Source organism: Anomaloglossus baeobatrachus, chromosome 8 (genome assembly GCF_048569485.1).
Source record: "Anomaloglossus baeobatrachus isolate aAnoBae1 chromosome 8, aAnoBae1.hap1, whole genome shotgun sequence".
NCBI lineage: Eukaryota > Metazoa > Chordata > Amphibia > Anura > Aromobatidae > Anomaloglossus > Anomaloglossus baeobatrachus.
Window position 1 is genome coordinate 63984991 of NC_134360.1, and position 22480 is coordinate 64007470.

Consider the following 22480-nt stretch of genomic DNA (forward strand, 5'->3'; position numbering starts at 1 on the left):
CTTATTTAGTGTTTAGTGGGGTTGATGAAGAGCTCATCCCACCTTTTCCCTATTTAGGGTCCAGCACAAGTGATACCTAGGGTCAGGTATCTGGCTCGGCGTATAGATGCGGAACCTATCCAGGGTGCTGAAGGCCCCCAGAAACCAGAGGTAGGCTTGGTCAGGGGTCAGCATCCCCCTTCCCTAGACACAGGGTTTCCCTTTCCTTCCACTGTTTGCTTGGTACTTCCCCGTACCTAGCGTGACGATATAATGGTATTAGGTGGTGAAGAAAGAAAAATTACATTTGTTTCACTAAAATGTTGTTTTAGCCCCAAGATTTTAATTTTTATAAGGGCTAATGAGAAAAATATTGACCATACAGTTTGTTTTGTAATTTTTCCTGAGTGTACCAGTGCCCTCCATGTAATTGGGAGCTACTTTTGAGGTACAGTGCAAAGCTGAAAAGGCAAGGAGCACCATATCGGACTTCAGAATTTGCTGGAATTGTGTTTGTTTGCTATGTCATATTGGCAAAGACTCAGGTGCCAGAACAGCAGAAATCCCCCACAAGTGACTCCATTTTACAAACTGCACCCCTCAATGAATTCATCTAGGGGTGCACTTAGCATATTGACACCACAAGTGTGTCACAAAATTTTATACTATTGTTTAGTGAAGGAAAAATAATTACATTTTTAACACTAAAATGTTTTTACTCCATATTTCCAATTTTAACAAGCTGAATAAGTAAAAAAAAGTCCCATAATGTGTTACACAATTTCTCCTGAATGTGGCAATAACCCACATGTGACTGTACAGTACTGTTTGATTTTTGGAGCACAGATTTTCCTAGAATATTATATGGACTCTATTAGCAGTAACCTTATGTGCCAGAACAGCAGAATCCCCTCAAGTGACCAAGTTTTAGAAATTACGCCCCTCTGGGAGGTTACCTACGGGTGTACTGATGATTTTGTCTCTAGAAAACACCCATGTTGTTAAACGCAATGAATGTTGCAAAATTAAAAATTGCAAATAAATCATTAATTGTGGCTTAGCACATTGTGGGGCTCAGAAGAGAGAGGGGCATTTGCACTTGGGAGTGCAAATTGTGCTGGATTTTTTTTGGGGGGGGAGGCTTATAGCACTGCTCCAGAGCCTTTGTACTACCAGTAACATTGAAGCCACCTATATTTTCGTTAACAGATGACTGACCTGAGCGGGGACTTGTTGTTTGACATTTTTTGGCAATTTGGAGAACAGAATATTTTGGATCACCTCACATTTATCCTGTGCTCTATGCTGAGTGCTTTCATTAGGGTTTTCATCTACATCTAAGAAATACGTGATTCACGTGAAACTCCCACCGAGTCCATTCACTATAATGAGGCAGCAGAGTTACTCTGGACGACGTTCGGCCTCTCATCAGTTGTGTCCTCCTTTTCGAAGGTGGTCAAAACTGTTGTTGATCGCACTTTTGTGCACGTCTAAAAAGATGCATAAAAAATGGATAAGGCAGGACCATATGCCAGACAGGAGTTCATAGTGACTTCCTCTGCCTCACTATAGTGAATTTTTCTTTGGGGAATTTGTCTGAATCACATTTTTTCAGAGATTTACATATAATCCCCAGTGTAAGCACTCAGCGTAAAGTGCGGGATAAATATGAGCAAATGGGAGGCAGAATGAACAGATAAACAGCAGTTGAAGAATTGGCTTTATTACTATTTTTTACACCATTCACCATGCGGGATAAGTGATTAGGCGGCTTTATTCCTCAGGTCAGTATGATTAGAGCGATACCAGCTTTATATATTTTTATTATTTTTTTTTAGGTTTGGTTACTATCACATTAAAAATTGCTTCTTTACAAAATAAAAGTTTTTTTTGCATAACCAAATTTTGAAGGTTATAATTTTTTTATGTTTCTGCCAACAAAATCATGTGAGGATTTGTTTTTTAGCGGGATGAGTTGGAGTTTTTATTGGTACAATCTTGATCCATGTAATATTTTTTGATCACTCTCTATTCCACTTTTTGTGAGGCAGACTCAAGAAGAAACGGCAATTCAGGAATTGATTTATTTTTTAACGTCATTCACCGTGTAATAAAAGTGATAAACAAAGGAAAAAGGCGTGCACTCTACTCAGCAATTTAAGGTGCAAGTGTACGGGTGTAGCTCCCAATAAACATTAATTAGAGATACACTGCACACTATGGTTGTTTTTGCAAGTGAAATATATTTATTTAAATAGGAGAGATCATTAAGCTTATTGCGACCAATTCCTACGTTTCGGCTAATAATAGCCTTGTTCACGTAGTCGCTAAGAAGGAAAAGAAAAAAAGCTTTGAGTACATAAATACACTCATACATATTTACAAATATATACATAAATATACAATATGTGCAAGTTAACATATTTTTTTTAAAGGATTTAATGTACGTTTTTGATAATGGATTCCCCATATGTTAAGTCATGGTAAGTGCAAAAGAAATTTCTAGAACAGATTTTAAGGCACTAAATGAGATAACATGAGATAAACAAGCAATAAAATATCCATCTCTACTGAAATTAAATGGCTATATAGTTGTTTTGTATATGGGTTTTTATCATATGCTTCAACAAATATCATTGATGATTTTAATAATTAAAGAAAAAAAATGTACTCAAAGCTTTTTTTCTTTTCCTTCTTAGCGACTACGTGAACAAGGCTATTAGCCGAAACGTAGGAATTGGTCGCAATAAGCTTAATGATCTCTCCTATTTAAATAAATATATTTCACTTGCAAAAAAAACCATAGTGTGCAGTGTATCTATAATTAATGTTTATTGGGAGCTACACCCGTACACTTGCACCTTAAATTACTGAGTAGAGTGCACGCCTTTTTCCTTTGTTTACTATATGACCGTTTGGCGTTAGCACCGAAGCACAGATGTCTATGGAAACTTTCGCCTTTGATGACACAACAAGCAGTAATATAGTATCTCGAGTAACAACATCCACGGACTTCCTTCGAATTCCTACCAAGGAGCTAAGGACAAGGGATTTGGAAAAGGAAAAGAAAAGACTGATATCATTTGATTTACATTGCACGACACTAGCCGAATACTATCGTCAGAATAAGATACCCAGAGGACTTAGATGCCATCTTCGCCCTTCTCTTTTCTCAGATGATGAGGAATATTGTAAAAAATTTACAGGCATTTTAAACAAATGCTCACTAGATATCATTATTTTGACCATAGATCGTTTACAGACCGCTATCAAGGATACAAAGGACAAAATAACAGCTATAGAGACCCAGCTTGCCACTACCCTAACCAACAGTGAGCTCACCAACCTCAAAAGCCAGATTGACACTACTTTAGAGGAACACCGTAAATTCTTACAAGAGAGAAAGCGCCAAAAATTTCAAAGGGACAATCAAGACTACGCGCTGAATAGAGTATATAAATGGAACGAATCTTCTACTTTAAGATCTTGGCAATACAACCAGGGTTCCTCCAGACAAGGTTCCTTCAGTTCAGGAAGCGATACCAGCAGTGGCCACCGGGGAAACCAGCCTTTTTTTAGGCAAAAACCAAAGACAAAAACGTACACCAGGAGGTCGTCACATCGTACCATCAGACAGAATCACGAGATCTCAAGTAAGATTCCAAATATGATAGTTAATATTTCTGACTATACCCTATCACCAATAGAAATGTCTGTGTTGAATAAGGGTTTATCATTCTGCCCTACACCGCAATGGGATTCTTTTCAATTAGAAAGGGACCTCCATAAGTTTTACAGGAATCTCAGACTAAAAACACATTTTGGACTTGTTGAAAGTCCCAATACAGCAACTACATCTATTCCATCTTCTCCAGTCACTATAGATAAAATTGGTTTACGGAATTCTATTATTAGCCGAAACGTAGGAATTGGTCGCAATAAGCTTAATGATCTCTCCTATTTAAATAAATATATTTCACTTGCAAAAAAACCCATAGTGTGCAGTGTATCTATAATTAATAATAAAAGTGATAAGACAGCTGTATTCTTCGTATCAGTTCGAATACAGTGATACCACATTTAGATTGTTTTTTTTTTGTGTTTTGCTGCTTTTGCACCATAAAAACTACTTTATAGAAAAAAGAATTGCTTTAGCATTGCTGTACTCTGAAAGCTATAGCATTTTTATTGATGATGTTTTCAGCTATTCATTTATTATTTACATGCAACTTTTTGATCGCATTTTAGTCCACTTTTTTAGGTGATATTTGTCGCTTTTTGTTTTTCGGTGTTCACTGAAGGGGTTAACTAGTATTATAGTTTTATAAATCAGAACTTTCCGGATGCAGCGATACCAAATATGTGTTATTTTTTAGTTTATTTTTTTACATAAATATACATATTTACTGGTATATTTTTTTTATTTTTTGGTTCTTTATTTTGTAGGCTCAATTTTTTTCTACTTTTACGCCTATCTTTTTAAGTGAGAAGTCCATAAAGTAGAAAACCACGGCATACGGTCACTGCACCCGTAGAAGCACACAAGGTGCGAAACGGCCGTCGTCCTTGGGGGGCCTGCACCCGTCTCTCTCTTCCCCGCTATTTTACTTGCATGCTATATGGAATAAAAGCACTTTCTGGATCGTGGATGGTGTATGCCGTGGTTTTCTACTTTATGGACTTGTGTTCTGGATATCTCCTCTCCCGCCCACGTGCACCCATTACCATTTCTTCTAAAAGGAGGACTGAGGCTGTTCCAAGATATTCGGTGTAAAGTATTGCACAGTTCAGTGCGGAACCGCTTCTGTTTATTACTTATCTTTAAAAGTGTTGTACGAGCACTTTGCTTGTTTGTTGACTGATCCCTGATATATTTAGACGAACCAATCATCTAATCATTACCAGTATTTCATATACATGTAGAAATCATGAAAAAAAAACACTTCTACCAAGAACTCAAAGAACAGTCAATGATTTTTATTCTTTTTATTTCTTTTTTTTATCAAAGAGCAAAATACAAACAAGACAACACAAAGCTTCGAACTTCTTTCATTTCAACAGCATCTATAATTCTGATTCCTTCTCTTTTACCACTTAACACTATTCTTTTATGGATGCTCATCATTCAGAGTAAAGTTGGCTTTGATACAGGTCGCAATGACGAATGTCAACTTTTTATACAGTACATGGGCCAATCTGTTGAACACACTTGAAAAGTGGAAGGAAGTGCAGAAACTCAGCTGAAGTCGAGACAACATAATGTTATAGAGCGGAGTCAACGAATGCTGAGGAGCAGAGGGCAGAAGTCACCAACGCCCTGCTGACTCCGTAACTGCAGAGTCCAGACATCTTCTGGTATCAATATCAGCACAAGCACTGCACCACTCGACAGCTTCATGTGTAAAGCCACCACCATTGGACTCTGGTATTGGTCAAGATCTATTGTTGGATTGACCAATGAACCCAAGAAGAAACGTGCTTTGTACAGTGACAGATCACACTTCTTTATCTGGCGTCTGATGGACAAGTCTTGGTTTGGTGACTATCAGAACGATACCTGCCTGACTACATTGTGCCATACTATGTTTTTTTTTCAGTGGTTGGTCGAGGTTCCATGGTCCCACTGAAGGGAAATCTTAATTCTTCAGCACAGAACACATGGACAATTGTCTGATTCCAACCTTATGGTAACAGTTTGGGGAAGGTGTTATGATCCGGAACCATGGAAGATCACCACAAATCATTGGCAAAAAGGTGACAAGAGCCTTGGCAACTAATCTGGCCGCCATCCCCTTACTAACCAACACAACTAGAAGTAGCCGAGGGGTGAACGAACATCCTGTGCACCGCGAACCCAGCCGGAGAACTAACTATCCTAAAGGTAGGAAAGATGAATAACTCTCTGCCTCAGAAAATAGACAAGAATAGCAAGCCCCCCACATTCAAAGACTGCGGTGATATAGGAAAAACACAATACACAGGTAGATGACAGGATTAGCAAAAGGTGAGGCCCCCGCTGACTAAAATAGGAAAGGACAGGAAAGGGACTGATGGTAGCCAGAAAAAAACCCTGCAAAATACCAACTTCCTGATAGTACAAAAAGGCCCTCAGATCGCTCGATCTGAACTCCGTCCTATACCAGGTGCCCTTGTCATACCAATGAACAGAAAACAAGAATTATAAGTAATTCAACAAGCCACAAACACATGGACCCAAAGGAGCAATACTCCACACAGAACTGCAGAAAGTTCCTCAACAATCTACTGAGGGGGAAAATCCCTGGAAGGAAATAAACTGAAACCAACCACAACAAATGACAAACCCAGATAAGCAAAAGAACCAGGCAATAAATAAAGAGCAAGAACTTATCTGGAGTGGATGTGATGTAGAGCAGGATTAAGCAGGCTGGAGATACAAAGAACAACTGGCATCCGGCAACAGCCTGCAATCAGACCAGGACTTAAATAAGCAGAGAGTTAGGAAAGGAAACACCCACTGCACAACACACCTGGTCTCTGTCCAAACCCTTCCTGGCCACCAGAGGGAGCCTCCCAGCAGCCAAGACATAACTAACATTCACAACAGGAAGGCCCTTTTCTCTTCCCCATGACTGTGCCCGAGTGCACAAAACAAGGTCCATGAAGCTATGGTTGGGGGAGTTTGCTGTGGAAGAATATGACCGATTACACAGAACTCTGACTGCAACCCCATCAAACACCTTTGGGATGAACTATAATGGACATTGTGGGCCCGTTACACCTCTCAACATGAGTTCTGATCTCGCAAATGCTCTTTTAGATAAATGTGCAAAATTCCTAAACACACCGCCAAAATCTTGTAGAAATCTTTCACAGATGAGAGGAAGCCGTTCTAGCCTCAAAGAGAGATCAATTCCATATTAATGTCTATGGATATAGAATGGGGGATCATAAAAGCTCCTGTAGGTGGATTGAAAAGATATCCTAATACTTTGGTTCATATACAGTCATGGCCAAAAGTGTTGGCACCTTTGAAATTGTTCCAGAAAATGAAGTATTTCTGACAAAAAATTATTGCAATTACACGTTTTGTTATACACTTGTATTTCTTTGTGTGTATTGGAACAACACAAAAAGAGATAAAAAAGGCAAATTGGACATAATTTCACCCAATAAACAAACAAAATTTGTTTATTGGGTGAAATTATTCACCCAATTACAAAAATTGTGAGTAAACAACTTTGTTTCAAGCAGATGATGCTTGTTCATACTTAACTGTGGCAAGTAACAGGTGTGGGCAATATGAAAATCACACCTGAAACCAGATAAAAAGGAGAGAAGGTGACTCAATCTTTACATTGTGAGTCTGTGGGTGCCACACTAAGCATTGACGAACAGAAAGAGGATAAGAGAGCTGTCTGAAGAGAAGACTTAAGAACCAAAATTGGTGAATAATATCAACATTCTCAAGGTTACAAATCAATCTCCAGAGATCTTGATGTTCCTTTGTCCACAATCCGCAACATAATCAAGAAGTTTATAACCCCTGGCATTGTAGCTAATCTCCCCGGATTGACCTGTTTGGGTATACAGTGGAGGAAATAAGTATTTGATCCCTTCCTGATTTTGTAAGTTTGCCCACTGTCAAAGACATGAACAGTCTATTATTTTAAGGGTAGGCTAATTTTAACAGTGAAAGATAGAATATCCAAAATAAAATCCAGAAAATCACATTGTATAAATTATACAAGGTTATTTGCATTTTGCAGAAAAATAAGTACTTGATGTCCTACCAACCATTAAGAGTAATGGCTCCTACAGACACTTAGATGCTCCTAATCAACTCGTTACCTGCATTAAAGACAGCTGTCTTAAATTGTCACCTGTATAAAAGACTCCTGTCCACAGACTCAATTAATCAGTCAGACTCTAACCTCTACAACATGGGCAAGACCAAAGAGCTTTCTAAGGATGTCAGGGACAAGATCATAGACCTGCACAAGGATGGACTGGGCTACAAAACCATAAGTAAGACGCTGGGTGAGAAAGAGACAACTGTTGGTGCAATAGTAAAAAAATGAAAGAAATACAAAATGAGTGTCAATCGACATTGATCAGGGGCACCATGCAAAATCTCAACTTGTGGGGTATCCTGGATCATGGGGAAGATGAGAGATCAGCCTAAAACTACATGGGGGGAACTTGTTAATGATCTTAAGGCAGCTGGGACCATTGTTTCTAAGAAAACTATTGGTAACACATTATACCGTAATAGCTTAAAATCCTGCAGTGCCCACAAAGTCCCACTGCTCAAGAAGGCCCATGTGCAGCCGGCCCGTCTGAAGTTAGCCAATGGACACCTGAATGATTCTGAGAGTGATTGGGAGCTTTTTGGCATTAACGCAACGCGCCATGTTTGGAGGAAGAGAAGTGCTGCCTATGACACAAAGAACACCATCCCCACTGTCAAGCATGGAAGTGAAAACATTATGTTTTGGAGGTGTTTCTCTGCTTAAGGGCACAGGACCACAACACAGCACCAATGGGACAATGGATGGAGCCATGTACTATAAAATGCTGAGTGACAACCTCCTTCCCTCCGTCAGGACATTAAAAATGGGTCATGGCTGTGTCTTCCATGACGACAATGACCCAAACATACAGTCAAGGCAACCAAGGAGTGGCTCAAAGAAACACATTAAGGTCATGGAGTGGCCTAGCCAGTCTCCAGACCTATGTCCCACAGAAAACTTATGGAGGAGTTGAAGTTCTGAGTTGCCAAGCGACAGGCTCAAAATCTTAATGAGTTAGAGATGATCTGCAAAGAGGAGGGGAGCAAAATTCCTCTTGACATGTGCGCAAACCTCATCATCAACTACAAAAAAGTCTGACTACTGTGCTGCCAACAAGGGTTTTGCCACCAAGTACTTAGTCTTGTTTGCCAGAGGGATCAAATACTTATTTCTCTCTGCAAAATGCAAATAAATTTATATAATTTATACAATGTCAATGTTCCATTTTTTTTTTGGTGAGTTTTCACCAACGGAATATCCAAGCCGATTTCTTCTTGTATAGAGGCACCAGTCTGCTTTCTATGTCACTTGTAGAATTACCATATATAAGATAATGTTCTTCATGTATGCGGAGCTGTTATTAGGAGTGTACAGACTGGATGTGTGCGGCTCCATCTTCTGGATTTTTTTCCTTCGATTCTTTGTAAGCTCCAATAAAAGATCCGTCCTCGCTGAAGTGACTGTGTTCTCCATCACTGTACTGGACGAGGCTATCCACACTGTCATAGGTTTTAATATCTAGGCTTAGTGAGTCCATGCTGCCACTTGTTGCCTTATTACTGGAACTAAGGGAACACAATGAGATTAAAGGCTGAAGTTGGTATAATAAGAGACAATACATTTACTAAAAATTATCTCCATCGGAGAGCTGATAAACATTACAATAGTGTGAATCGGACGGCGGAGATCCCTACAGAGCGCCATCATGCTGCTCCATTACCGGTGCTGGAGTACTCAGCAGTCTGATACCTTCCTGTCTAGTAGTTTTCATGTTTCCATGGATGGATGATAATTTGTAGTGACTAGGATACCTCTATAAAGGATATACACACCGCATAGTTGTCATTAGAGTATTATTATAATGTTATAATAATGCTCTAATGACATCTGTGCCCGTATACCGCCTGTTGTCACTGTCCATTTTGATGTATGTTTTTTCATTTTTATTTGTTTTTAAATCACTAATAATGTTAGAATTCAGGTGTGATACCTATGTAAAAAAATAGGAATGGACGTGAGGTACTCGTAGACTTGTTGAAGCGCCAGAGATCAGTGTGAAACGGCCGTCGTCTTATGTGCTCCGTGCACCCCCCTCCCTCACTGCCGCAACCTGTAATCCGATGTGGAAATAAACTCCTGTCACAGCAAATCTTGGTGAGTGCCTTTCGTTCTTTTGGATGCTGCAATAAGAACGAGGGCAGCAGACTTAGATTGAAGTAGTGCTTTAAAGGGAACTTGTCCTCACGTTTGTCCCTATTAGCTGCGGCCACCACCAGTGATCTTCTATATATAGCATTCCAGAATACTGTATATGACCCGCAACACACATCCGTGTAATTTGTACATGTGCGGTACGTATTTGCACGTACCGGAGACACGTACACACGGAGACCCATGTTAATCAATGGAAGATGGCACACATACGTAAAATCACACGGAACGTGTGTCCGTGTCATAAGTAAATGTGTGCGCTTTTCAACACGGACGACATGTCCGTTTTTGGCCGGCAACACGCAGGCACGGACGCGCTTTAGTCTATGGGTCCGTCCCTGCACGGACCGCACACGGAGTATGTCCGTGTTCAGCACGTATCGTCCGTGTCCGTATTTCATCACAAAATCTGAAACACTTGTTACGAATCTATCAGGTCAATTGGAGGCCCTTAATTCTGGCGCCAAACATACATTTCCTGTCTCATTTGCACGCCAGACAGCAGCTGGGCACCTGTCCTCTCACTGCAGGGGAACTTTGAGCTCTGAGAACAACACAGGTACTGATCATGGCGCCCAGAATCGATACAGAGAGGCTGATTGGAGAAGTAGAGAGGCATCCAGAGCTGTGGGACACACGTGATGATGGCTACCATGACAGGCTAATGGTGGAGAGAGCCTGGATGGCTGTGGCAGAGATAGTCTACCCTAGGAATGGATGGTCTCAATGCACCCCTGGAAAGAAAAATAGATATGGTGAGTACAGATATTTGCATTGCTTCTGTCTTTACCTACATGTGCACATTCTGTAGGCAGAGTATAAACATATTGGTATAGTTTGTTTGGCATGTATTAATGGGCCTGACTCATTTTGAGATACACTGGAGACTCACAAACAGGAGAGTGTAGTTTTCTGCCCTTTTGAAGTATTCATTGCAGTTTACTAGTAATGTCAGCATGTGTATATATGGCCTGCAAAGTATTTTATGCATGTACAAATGGCATTTCAGGGTGAAGAAGCCACTATTAAACATGTTTGGCGTTTTTTTTGGTTACCATTTCTGTGCATTTTCTATTGCAAATGTGCTGTGATTTGTCTATATTTTTGGATTTGTATTTCTATGTTTGGTTTATTATGCAAGTTCCTTGGTGTCACCATGTCTGGAATGGTAACAGTAATGTGTAGTGTGTAATGGAAAATATATGTGGAACATATGGCACTTCATGGGTTTGTAGATTTTTTTTTGTCATGGCTTTCTGTAGGTTTTTTTTTTTATTAACAATTATAAGGAGATGAATGATTAATAAGTGGTTGCAGATGTTTACTGCTGAACTTGTTTTTTCTCCCATGCTTATTGTGTTATTATGTCACTATATGAGTGTAATGGGTTGTTGATGTCATACACATGGATGTGTTCTTATTTCATACAATTGATGCAATCCAAAACTAATGTCTAATTTTTTAACATCTACAATTGTTTGAATTAGTGACCTTATTTTTCATTTTTTAATGTTTTTTAACAGTGGATCTTGTCAAACGGCGATGGCGCTCAGCCCGTGACCAGTTCCGCAGAGAGTATAACCCTGTGGCCACCACAGCTGCCGCTGCAAAGAAGAGAAAATATGTTCATTATGAAAAACTGAGCTTCCTTATGCCCATTATGGAAGTACCAAAGTAAGTTTCAAGCATTACATCACATGGTGGTTTTATTTTAAAGGCACACAGTAATGGTTTTTTTTTTTCATCAAAGTACAGAGGATAACCTGGAAGATAGTGAGGAAGCCCAGTCAGCAGTATTTACAGCTACCTCTGCTTCTGAGATGGAGCCTACCTCATATCAACCTCCACCAATCCCCATCACCAGCCAGCCAGACGCAGAAGAAATGTCCTCTGATTTGGGTTTGGGCACAAGTCAATCCACTAATGTAATTGCAGGCCAGTCTACAGGGCAACAAAGTGGCCCTTCACCAGTTCTTGCAGAGAGTAGTCCACAGCAACATGCAGGCACACAGCCAAGAATATTGTTAGAGAAGCCATTTTGTATCTTTTTGGTATAGATCGAAGTCCAGTATAGAGTTCATTATAACATATGAAGTTCATTATATTCTCCCCACATATGGGTATTTGATTAGTTATGAAATCGTTACGCAATCCATTGTGCAAGGATGGAATGAGTAATTGATGTTCTATCCCACATCTGCTATTGTTTATACGGTCATCTTGACCTGGAGCTTGTTTGACAAGGTTTGATTGAACACATCTCTTAAAACACTTTTATTACATATCTTTGGCTTGAAATATTAATTCTCTCTTGGCAATGAAACATTAATCCTTTCCATATGGGATGATATCATGAATAACTTTCAAATGACTATATTTGGTATAAACTAAAGTTGTATAATCATATCACGTGTCTCATATTGCGTAATCAGTTTGAAAGGTATAAAGGAACCTTCAAAAATCTAATAAAGCAGCAGAGCTATTTGACTCACTATAATCTGTCTTTATGGTGTTTTAAGCTTGCTCTCACAACCGGCCGACGTCCCAGCTACCTGAGAGGAAACAAGACCCCAGCTTTAACAGTTGGAGGCCCTCAGCGAGCCCCATGACTGGGACCCCAGACTTTCCCCTTTCCATCCGTCTAAGACTGAACACAGCGATCTTCCTTCTTGAACAGAAAATACTAAACCTAGGTAAGTTGATCTTTTTGATCTCAAAGTATTTTCTCTTCAAGAGGGGGTAGAAGGCACGAGTCAGTCTCCAGGGGATATAAACGAGAAACTCGCGATTCCTCAGGTAGCCTTTATGTTCATTGTTTGTTTGTCTTGTCCTATATGCTGAAAACAAAGTTGTACTTTTTGTAAATTATGCTGCTACAAGTTTTTCCTTTCTTCTTCTGTCTTCTTTCTTTATCTGTTTCACAATACTAACCCACTAACTAATAATATAATACTTGGCTACTGCTTCTTACCTTTTCAATCTGATATATTATATTGAAGTTGTTTTTTTGTTTTTAGGTGTGATAGACTTCTGTCACTTTCCCCTGTATAGTCAGAGACTTGCAGTGAAAAGTGAGGGGGGAGAACAGACTGCAGCGTTGTGACCTTATAACCCGCACTCGCTGTACAGAGCTCACGCTGAACAGAGCTCATAGAATTGGAATGCCGTGTATTAACTGAGTTAGAAGTATGTCATTTATTTCCAGATGGGCAAAAACAGAAGATCTAGTCTAGTATATTGTTAACAGTTGTTTTACATCTCTGATATTTAGAGGTATGGTTTGAGCTGCATATGATTTGTTAGGAATGGTGAACATTGTCTTTGCTTAGTAACATTGTGTGATGTGAAGGTAAAGTTGCAATAGAAGATATATAGAGAGTTGTTGTACTGGGAATGAGAGAGGATCCACTGGATTACATTCTCTGGGAATCAGCCCTAGTAACGGGACCAGGAGGATGGACTTGTGTGTGCGGAGAACAAAATCCTGATTGGCGTGAATATTGTGCTGCCTGTGGCAGACCAAGACCACGAAAACGAGCAGGATCTTGTGTCCCCAGCATAAGATCAGGGAATAAGATCAGAATAGACGCACACCCTGTACCATGGGTGGATTCAGGAATGGAAGTGTCAACATCAGATGATTCTGATGAATGAGGAATATATAGCTATTGCAATTGGAGTTGTGTTGTATTTGTTTGTGTGTCTTTACTAGCTTAGACAATGGTATATTAGAAAAGAAAGACAAACTGGTTTGATTACCTTGAAAGATAGGGGTTCCTTGTTGACTGCTAGTGGATAAATACTAGATTCTAGAGGGGAATTTGTAGCTAGCGGAAAGGAATTAGTAGCTAGCCGACATAAGTCAACCGCTTGAACTGCTAGCCAAGGGATCGCTACCCTTTGGGCAGATCAGCAGATAGTGTGAGGTGGAGGGCCGCTACCTTTTAACTACCACACTATGGGAACCAGTCTTACCAGACATTCTACTAGGTCAAACAGTATGGATCAAAGATTCAAGATGATTGACTTGGTCAGAAGGGAGAATGGAGAAAAAGCAGTTAAGAACAGTGCTAAAATATTGAAGAAGGCGGGGATGCCTAAGACAGGTTGTTTAGATTTTTGCCGGTGGCAGCAGTTCGGCCGAGAGAATTACCAATGGATTCAGAGGCACGGATACCATGCTCAAGTCGCAGCGTGGCTCCGAACTTCTGAACGCCATCATCCTCTTATAAATGACTATGACAATGAGGATAGACTTAAGGTATCAGAGGAGAAGTTTACAGATATATTGTGTTCAGAAATGTTTCAAGGGCAAGATGAAAGAGTAGACAAATATCATGCTCGATGTGTTTCCCTTTTTATAGATAATGGTTATGACTTAAAGGACTTTAGGGAAAGAGCGCTCTTTAAGGGTATGTTTAAGGAAGGGTTAAGGAGAGATCTTAGAAAAGAAGTAGTAAGAACATGTATAGACTATAAATGTGTACCACTTGAACAATCATTGCACATGATAAGAGCTATAGAAGATCAGATGATGAAAAAGAAAGCTCAGGAACAAACCCCTGTAATGGTGAACATACACTCAAGAGCATTTGATAATGCGGTAAAAAGATCAGTGGAAGGATTACAGACTGAGCGTAGAATGGATAAAATGCCATATTTTGATGAGTATAAAGAAAAGGGATTGTGTTTTGGATGTGGAAAAAGGGGACACTATAAACGAGACTGTTACAGGATAAGAAGAAAAGGGCAACAACGGGAGGTACAGAGAAAGGGAGCATTTGTTAGAACAGATATAGGTTGCAATCATAAAAACAACATACTGGGACTGGGAAATAGGCAGCCCCCAAGGAAAGCAAATAATTATGGTTAAATCTGTAGACGGCCCTTCAGCCACTACACAGGTAACCCTTCCCACTAGCAAAGATATATATAGTATAATAGATATGAGAATAAGCCTTATACTAGTTAATAAACAAAAATGCTGGAATAGTTCATTATAAAAAAATTGGAATCATTGTTACAGGACCAATGCCGGAATATATGCTTGTTGTAATGATGTCTTTGATTTAAATAGATGAAAGCAAGCTGAATGAGAACCATCATCAAAATTAAGGTACCTGTATATTTGTGTATAAAATAATATCCCCTGAGTAGAAAGCAGAATGGAAGCCATCACAAAACAGGTAGAGAATTACCTAAAAGAACAGTGTTGGAACAATTGGTGAGTTGTGAGTTGGGGAATGTCATTCCTTTAGTGTCAGAGAAAATGCAGCCAACTATTTTATGTGCTGGCAGCATGCAATGTTAATAAAATCCTATCAACAAAACTCTAAAAGCAAAAGAGGGTTTTGAGATGCTGAAGAGTGATGACATTCTCTGTGGATTCATAATTCCCTCTACACCATGACTGCAAAATATCTCATTTTATTTGTTTTGTTATAATTTAGGGAAAAACACCATCTAGTGGGATATGTATGTATAAATATTTATATATATATATATGTTCTGGTGGTGGTTACCCGTGCAAAGGAAGTATGTTAATGTTAATTTGGTAATATACTATAGAAATACAAGGCACTATACTAAGTGTAGTAATTATTATTTCAAGTATTGACAAAATATTTATTAAATGAACTGACTAGCAAAGTGTAAGGTAGCTCTACTCATAATATTTAATCTAGCTACTTTTGTTATTCGACACAAATGATAAATAAAGTTTAGAGACAATTGTTTGTATCGAAAACCCACAACCTTTGAATTGTTTGTATATTGTATATTTGTCCAGCAAAAATTTTGAGTGAATAAATATACAAAAGGGGGGAAAGGAGGTTATCTATTATATACTCTAGTAGTATAGTAGCACTTCCCTTGTAATAGTCACTATGAAACATGTCTATTAAGCAGAAAAATGAAAATATAATTGTTTTGTTCAGTATTTTTGACCATATCCATATAAAGTATAAATGCTGAAGACTATTAACTGGTTGGAGGTAATGTTGTAAGAATGATATGATGACATATTTTTAGCTTTGTTTTTACAGATGATTGGTTGCTTCTGCACTGGAAAGGCTACGGCTTACACAGCACGAAAAAATTAAAATTTAAACCACTCCCTTCTTACCTATATTAGTATAGAAGGCAGTGAGGATGAGGCCCTCTCTGAATGGGAAAAGCAGAACTGGGTAAGATGGTTAAAAATAAGCAATAGATCTTTACTGAGTGTCAACTGAAATGAAAAACTGTAGAATACGTATGAGCCCGAATGAAGGTTCCCCTGTTATTGCTCTCCTGTTATTAAATAAGCCAGGTACAATGAAGATAAAGTCTAGACCTGAGCTGACAGTGATGGAGCACAAAAAGATGCTTACACAGGTGTAGTTAAGAAAGAAATAATAACCGGGCCTAGAGTTGAGAGTTTTCCATCTTTCCCTGTACAGACCACCTTGGTGGCTCCTGTCACGTCTGTGACGTCTGCCACTTCTTGTGTTCTTAAATCCCTACAGGTACAAGAAATTCAACGAGGAGTGGAGATAGAGACGCAGGAAGCCCAGCTGACTGAGGTCTGTGGATACAGGGCGGTAATATTTCTCTGCCATAAGCTCTCTTCTTATTGATGGTCCAGGTAACCAATAGATTAATAAGGAATTCTCTGTGAAAAACGGATATAAGTGTGTGTCTTAAAAAAACAAGGTATGGGTGCCACCAGAATTTAGTCCAGATTTACCCAGACTTGTAAGACATATGCCCAAAATACCCAAAATAATGTAAGAAGGAAAACTGTATAGTTTATAGAAATATACCCTGCATTGGCTCTTCCCATCTCAGAGATCGCAGATAAATTATAGTGATATACCATGAGCAAGTGTTATGCAAGTTTGTGCGTGTTCTGTGGATTTCTTCCCAGACTTGGTCAGAGGCAATCCAGTGCAGAAAATGATATGTTATTACTAGAAAAGCACATGATAGAAATTGTATATATAAAAGATAAAAGATAAAAAGGTACAAAATGCAATTTTTGTTCACAGATCCAGTAATCAGACGTGTAATTTTTGATATATAAGATGATTGATTAAATATGTAATACCATGTAATAAACAGTTGGTTTCAGTTTCATTCCAGATCCTTCCAATCTGGCACACATTCTCTGAAGTTTGGGGGACTGGGTGACGGTCTGGAGGCGTGTGGGGGAAACTTGGATCTACACCAAGTCCAACTTAGTACACCAACCTCAGTAAAAGTCCATACATCCCATTGCAGGAGGGTTCACAAAGATTAAAGAGATTAAAGAAATGGCATTAGGGAAGTATTGTGTACTGCTTCTCTTTCTATATGTTGTTTTCCTTTTAGGTATAAACAGTGGGACAATAAATTTGTAATGTATCATGAATATATATTAATATCATGTCTTGTTTTGTAACCCCCATTCCCAATCAAATGTTAAAAGTTAGTTTTGGAATAAGGAGTTATGCCCCAAACCAAAATCCGTATTGTACCAGACCTCCTTGTATATCCCTGCAAAGATACATGCATGAAACAAACTGGACCAGAGCCTATAGATTCGAACATGGTGACGCTGATACCTGTGCAAATCGCAGTGCAATACACATGAGTGAAGAAGTTGAAGAAGGGTAGTTGGATGATGAAGCAGCAGATATGTCAATAGCTAATGATAAAGAACCATACTGTGTGCCCTTTCAATTTTATAGAGTAGTTACCACTGACTTAGAAGATTCTTGGTGTTTGTATGATGAGACCTTGCAGTTTGTATCAGTAGTAATGGCGTTACTAAGTGAATATCAGTTTGAACTTTCAAAGGGTATTTACATTGTTTGTGGGAAAAAAAAAACTTATAGATGGATTCCAAAGGGTGGAGGTAGATGGATCACAGGGATAATACATTATGTCATTCAAGGAGCGTTTATAATATTAGTAATTGCAGTATTGGTAAAATTATTTGTAATGCTTGTAAAGAAAATTCTAGGAGCTAATTGTAGCTGTTTTTCAGGAACATGCAAACCCCAAAAGAGAGAAGCTATTGATACTGAATCCCTCCAAACTCAAGTAATGATGACCATAACAACCACAAAGAGATGCAGATGTATGATATGTGACAAAGATACCCTGGCAGACTTAACCAACTGTGCCTACTGTGGAAGTCCTATGGAATCGTTTGACCACAAGATGCAAGAACATCAGCATGAAAAGAACTTTAACACCATACACCATAAAGTGTGTGATATATAAACACACTATAAAGACTCCATAAAGTTACACCATAAAGTGTGTGATATATAAACACACTACAAGGACTATACAAACATATACCACATTTATATAATGAATAAACTGGTAGAACATATATATATTATGCTACATATAGCCTTATATAGCCTTAAGTATATGTTCCCCTCTAGGAACAGTAGATAGGATGGGTATAGGGATATGTAGGCCGATCTCACAGAGCACGTTTGAATGGCGGGGCCCCATGATGCGCGTAGGGAAAGCCTAGTGTATTGTGAATGTAGGACAAGGCTCTGCGGTCTACCCTATAGGAAGGGACAGATGAGATAGAACATAATTAATCAAAAGAGGGGAATTGTTAGAGAAGCCATTTTGTATCTTTTTGGTATAGATCGAAGTCCAGTATAGAGTTCATTATAACATATGAAGTTCATTATATTCTCCCCACATATGGGTATTTGATTAGTTATGAAATCGTTACGCAATCCATTGTGCAAGGATGGAATGAGTAATTGATGTTCTATCCCACATCTGCTATTGTTTATACGGTCATCTTGACCTGGAGCTTGTTTGACAAGGTTTGATTGAACACATCTCTTAAAACACTTTTATTACATATCTTTGGCTTGAAATATTAATTCTCTCTTGGCAATGAAACATTAATCCTTTCCATATGGGATGATATCATGAATAACTTTCAAATGACTATATTTGGTATAAACTAAAGTTGTATAATCATATCACGTGTCTCATATTGCGTAATCAGTTTGAAAGGTATAAAGGAACCTTCAAAAATCTAATAAAGCAGCAGAGCTATTTGACTCACTATAATCTGTCTTTATGGTGTTTTAAGCTTGCTCTCACAACCGGCCGACGTCCCAGCTACCTGAGAGGAAACAAGACCCCAGCTTTAACAATATCAACTAATACCATGCGCACAGTAGCCCAATCTATCCATGGTCGCAGACATAGGCGTTATGAAGATTTACGTTCCCTGCCAGATATCATTGATACCAGAATTATACACATGCTGAATTCACTGATACCAGAGAGTGATGGAGATAGATTTTGCCGCTCCCTTTCTCCCTCTCTTGCTTTGGTTCATGCTAATAGGCAGGACAGATTGAGGGCGTCCTTAATAACACTAATATCTGCTACCCAACGTGAGCCAGAACCCATTTATTGTTCTGAAGTGATAGAACAATGGAGAGCCAATCCACGTGGCCCACACACAAACACAACTCAACAAACTGTGGAAACCCAAACTGAAGAATATTTCTCTAATTTTCAACTTAATCCTGTAGTGCAACAATCACATATACAGTGTCCATCTTCTTCTATGGTAACTGATGTACAAATTAGGCCAACAGTTGTCCCACAACAAACAAGTACATTAATGACACAAAGGCCATCTCAACAGCCAACATTTGTCCCACAAGTACCCCAACAAACACCAATGCAAACCACTTTTAACTATCCTAGTATTGTTAGCAATGTTCATAGACTACCTCAAATGTTTCAACAACCAACAGCCTACCATGTTCCTAATAATCCACAACAACAGTACTTTCAACAACAGACTTACCCAACTAACTTCACATACACACATACTCAGCCTCTTTCAACACATCAATATGTACCACCTACACTTGGGCTCCCATCTGCTCAAACAACTGCCTCATTATTTGTTCCTAGTACAACAACTGTTACTAGTGGAAACACTGATCAGACACTCACTACAACATCTAGTGTTGTGCAGCAAACATATTCTGTAGATGTCAATGCAATGGAGCCTACACAGGAAAACATCACTAGCCTAGAGGATTTAGTTGAATCATAATGTGATATTGTATGTATTATTTTACATTTTGGTATGTTTTCTAGGGTATTGCTGGTGGGAAAACATATCATAATGTAATACTTTACTTACTCTATATGCATGTGGTCATATTTTTGTTTTCATTTACGCCAAAAAAAATTACTCTATCACTTCATAAACAATACCTGCCTGTTAGAATGATGCCTTGCTCTGGACATGTTGTTTGGACCATCCATTTGAAAAAACTGGGTTTAGGGATAAGATGCACACACATAAACTACTACACTTACATGCAGACACATTTATTATTAAAAATCCCGACACTATGCAGTATCTGCATATTGTCTGGTCCCATACTTGTATTCCAATAGTGTCCAGCAAATTATGTTTGCATGACATTATTGCATAATAAAGTATGGTGTTTTGTATGGGCTAAAGTCCCTGACAAAATTGTATATAAAAAAAAAATACAGGGTGTTTTGCAAAACAGAACATACATACATAGGTAAAATAATAATTCTGGACTAAGTTTTTCATAACAAATTTGCCATAATTTTATTAGTCATGTACATTCAGTAGTATTTTTTTCAGAACAACAAAAAATCCTGATGTCATAACAATATAGTTATATTACTAAAGCTTATGGGGACCACAAACACAACCAACCTACCAAAAAAACACAAATTATACCTATGTATGGTCATTTTCTCTTTTGTATTACATATGTGTTTGTGCTTATGTAACCAAGTGTTTACAAACATTCTTAATGTCAAAATTATACATGACTATGGCTATTTAAACTAAAAAAATCTTTAAACTGATTCCTCACTTGTAGACCAGAAGTGGACACAGTGGTTCTGACACTACCATTGTCTACAAATGGTGCATTTAAAGCAGGCAACTCGTCAATATCTTCGTCATTGCTTTCATTTAATCTACAGTAATTATGTAACACTACTGTCGATTTAATGACAGCCTTGACGGTGGTTGGTTGGACTTGTATGGTGGTTTGATAAATGCGCCATCTTGAGGCCAAAATGCCAAAGGAACGTTCTACATAGCAACGTGCTGTGGCCAATTTGCTATTTAATAGGGCTTTTGATCTGTCCAGCCCCCTTCTGGGATATGGACACATCAAATGCCTTGACAATGCAAACCCCTGATCTGCAACCATTACAAAAGGGACAATTGGGCCATTAGTACCAGGCAATGGTCTTGGTGCAGGCAAACTTAAACTATCAGACATTAATTGTCTTGCTAAACGTGAGCTTCTGAAAATGCGTGCATCTGATGCACTGCCATAGGCACCAATATCCGCAAATAAAAAGCAATAGTTTGTATCTACCATGGCCAAAATAACTACAGAAAAAACTTATGATAATTAAAATATCTTCATGCAGAGTTTGGTGGTTTCTTCACTGTAATGTGTTTTCCGTCAATGGCACCAATACAATTAGGAAAAGCTGTTTTGTCCAAAAATTCATCTGCAATGTGCATCCATTCCTGTGTTGAAGGTAGCTGCATGACATGATGCCTAAGGGTCTCACAAAGCACAGTGCAGGTATGCAGGATAATCTTGCCAATTGTGGACCTTCCCAATAAGAATTCGAAGTGCAGACTACTGATGGATTGCCCCGTTGCTAGGTAGCTGTAAAAGAATAAAAACATGACATTACCTTGACTATTCATGTAATTTATATTTCACAACACATATTTGTAACATTCAATGACTGGCGAGATACTGTGTATGTTTTTTTATAATTTCTTTGTTTGGGAAAAGCATATGTGATCTTTACTTTCCATATTGGAAAATTATCTAATAATGTGTTTAACCCCTTCAGCCCCCAGCCTGTTTTCACCTTAAAGACCCGGCCATTTTTTGCAATTTTGACCAGTGTCACTTTGACAGGTTATAACTCTGGAACACTTCAACGGATCCTGGCGATTCTAAGATTGTTTTTTCATGACATATTGTACTTCATGTCAGTGGTAAATTTAGGCCGATATGTTTTGCGTTTATTTGTGAAAATTTCGGAAATTTGGCGAAAATTTTGAAAATTTTGCAATTTTCAAAATTTGAAATTTTATGCCCATAAATCTGAGAGATATGTCACACAAAAAAGTTACTAAATAATATTTCCCACATGTCTACTTTACACCAGCGCAATTTTTGAAAAAAAAAAAAAATTCCGTTAGGAAGTTAAAAGGGTTCAAAGTTCATCACCAATTTCTCATTTTTCCAACAAAATTTACAAAAAAAATTTTTTAGGTACCACATCACATTTGGAGTGATTTGAGAAACCTAGGCGACAGAAAATACCCAAAAGTGACCCAATTCTAAAATCTGCACCCCTCACTCTGCTCAAAACCACATCCAAGAAGTTTATTAACCCTTTAGGAGCTTCACAGCAACCAAAGCAATGTAGACGAAAAAATGAAAATTTTACTTTTTTAA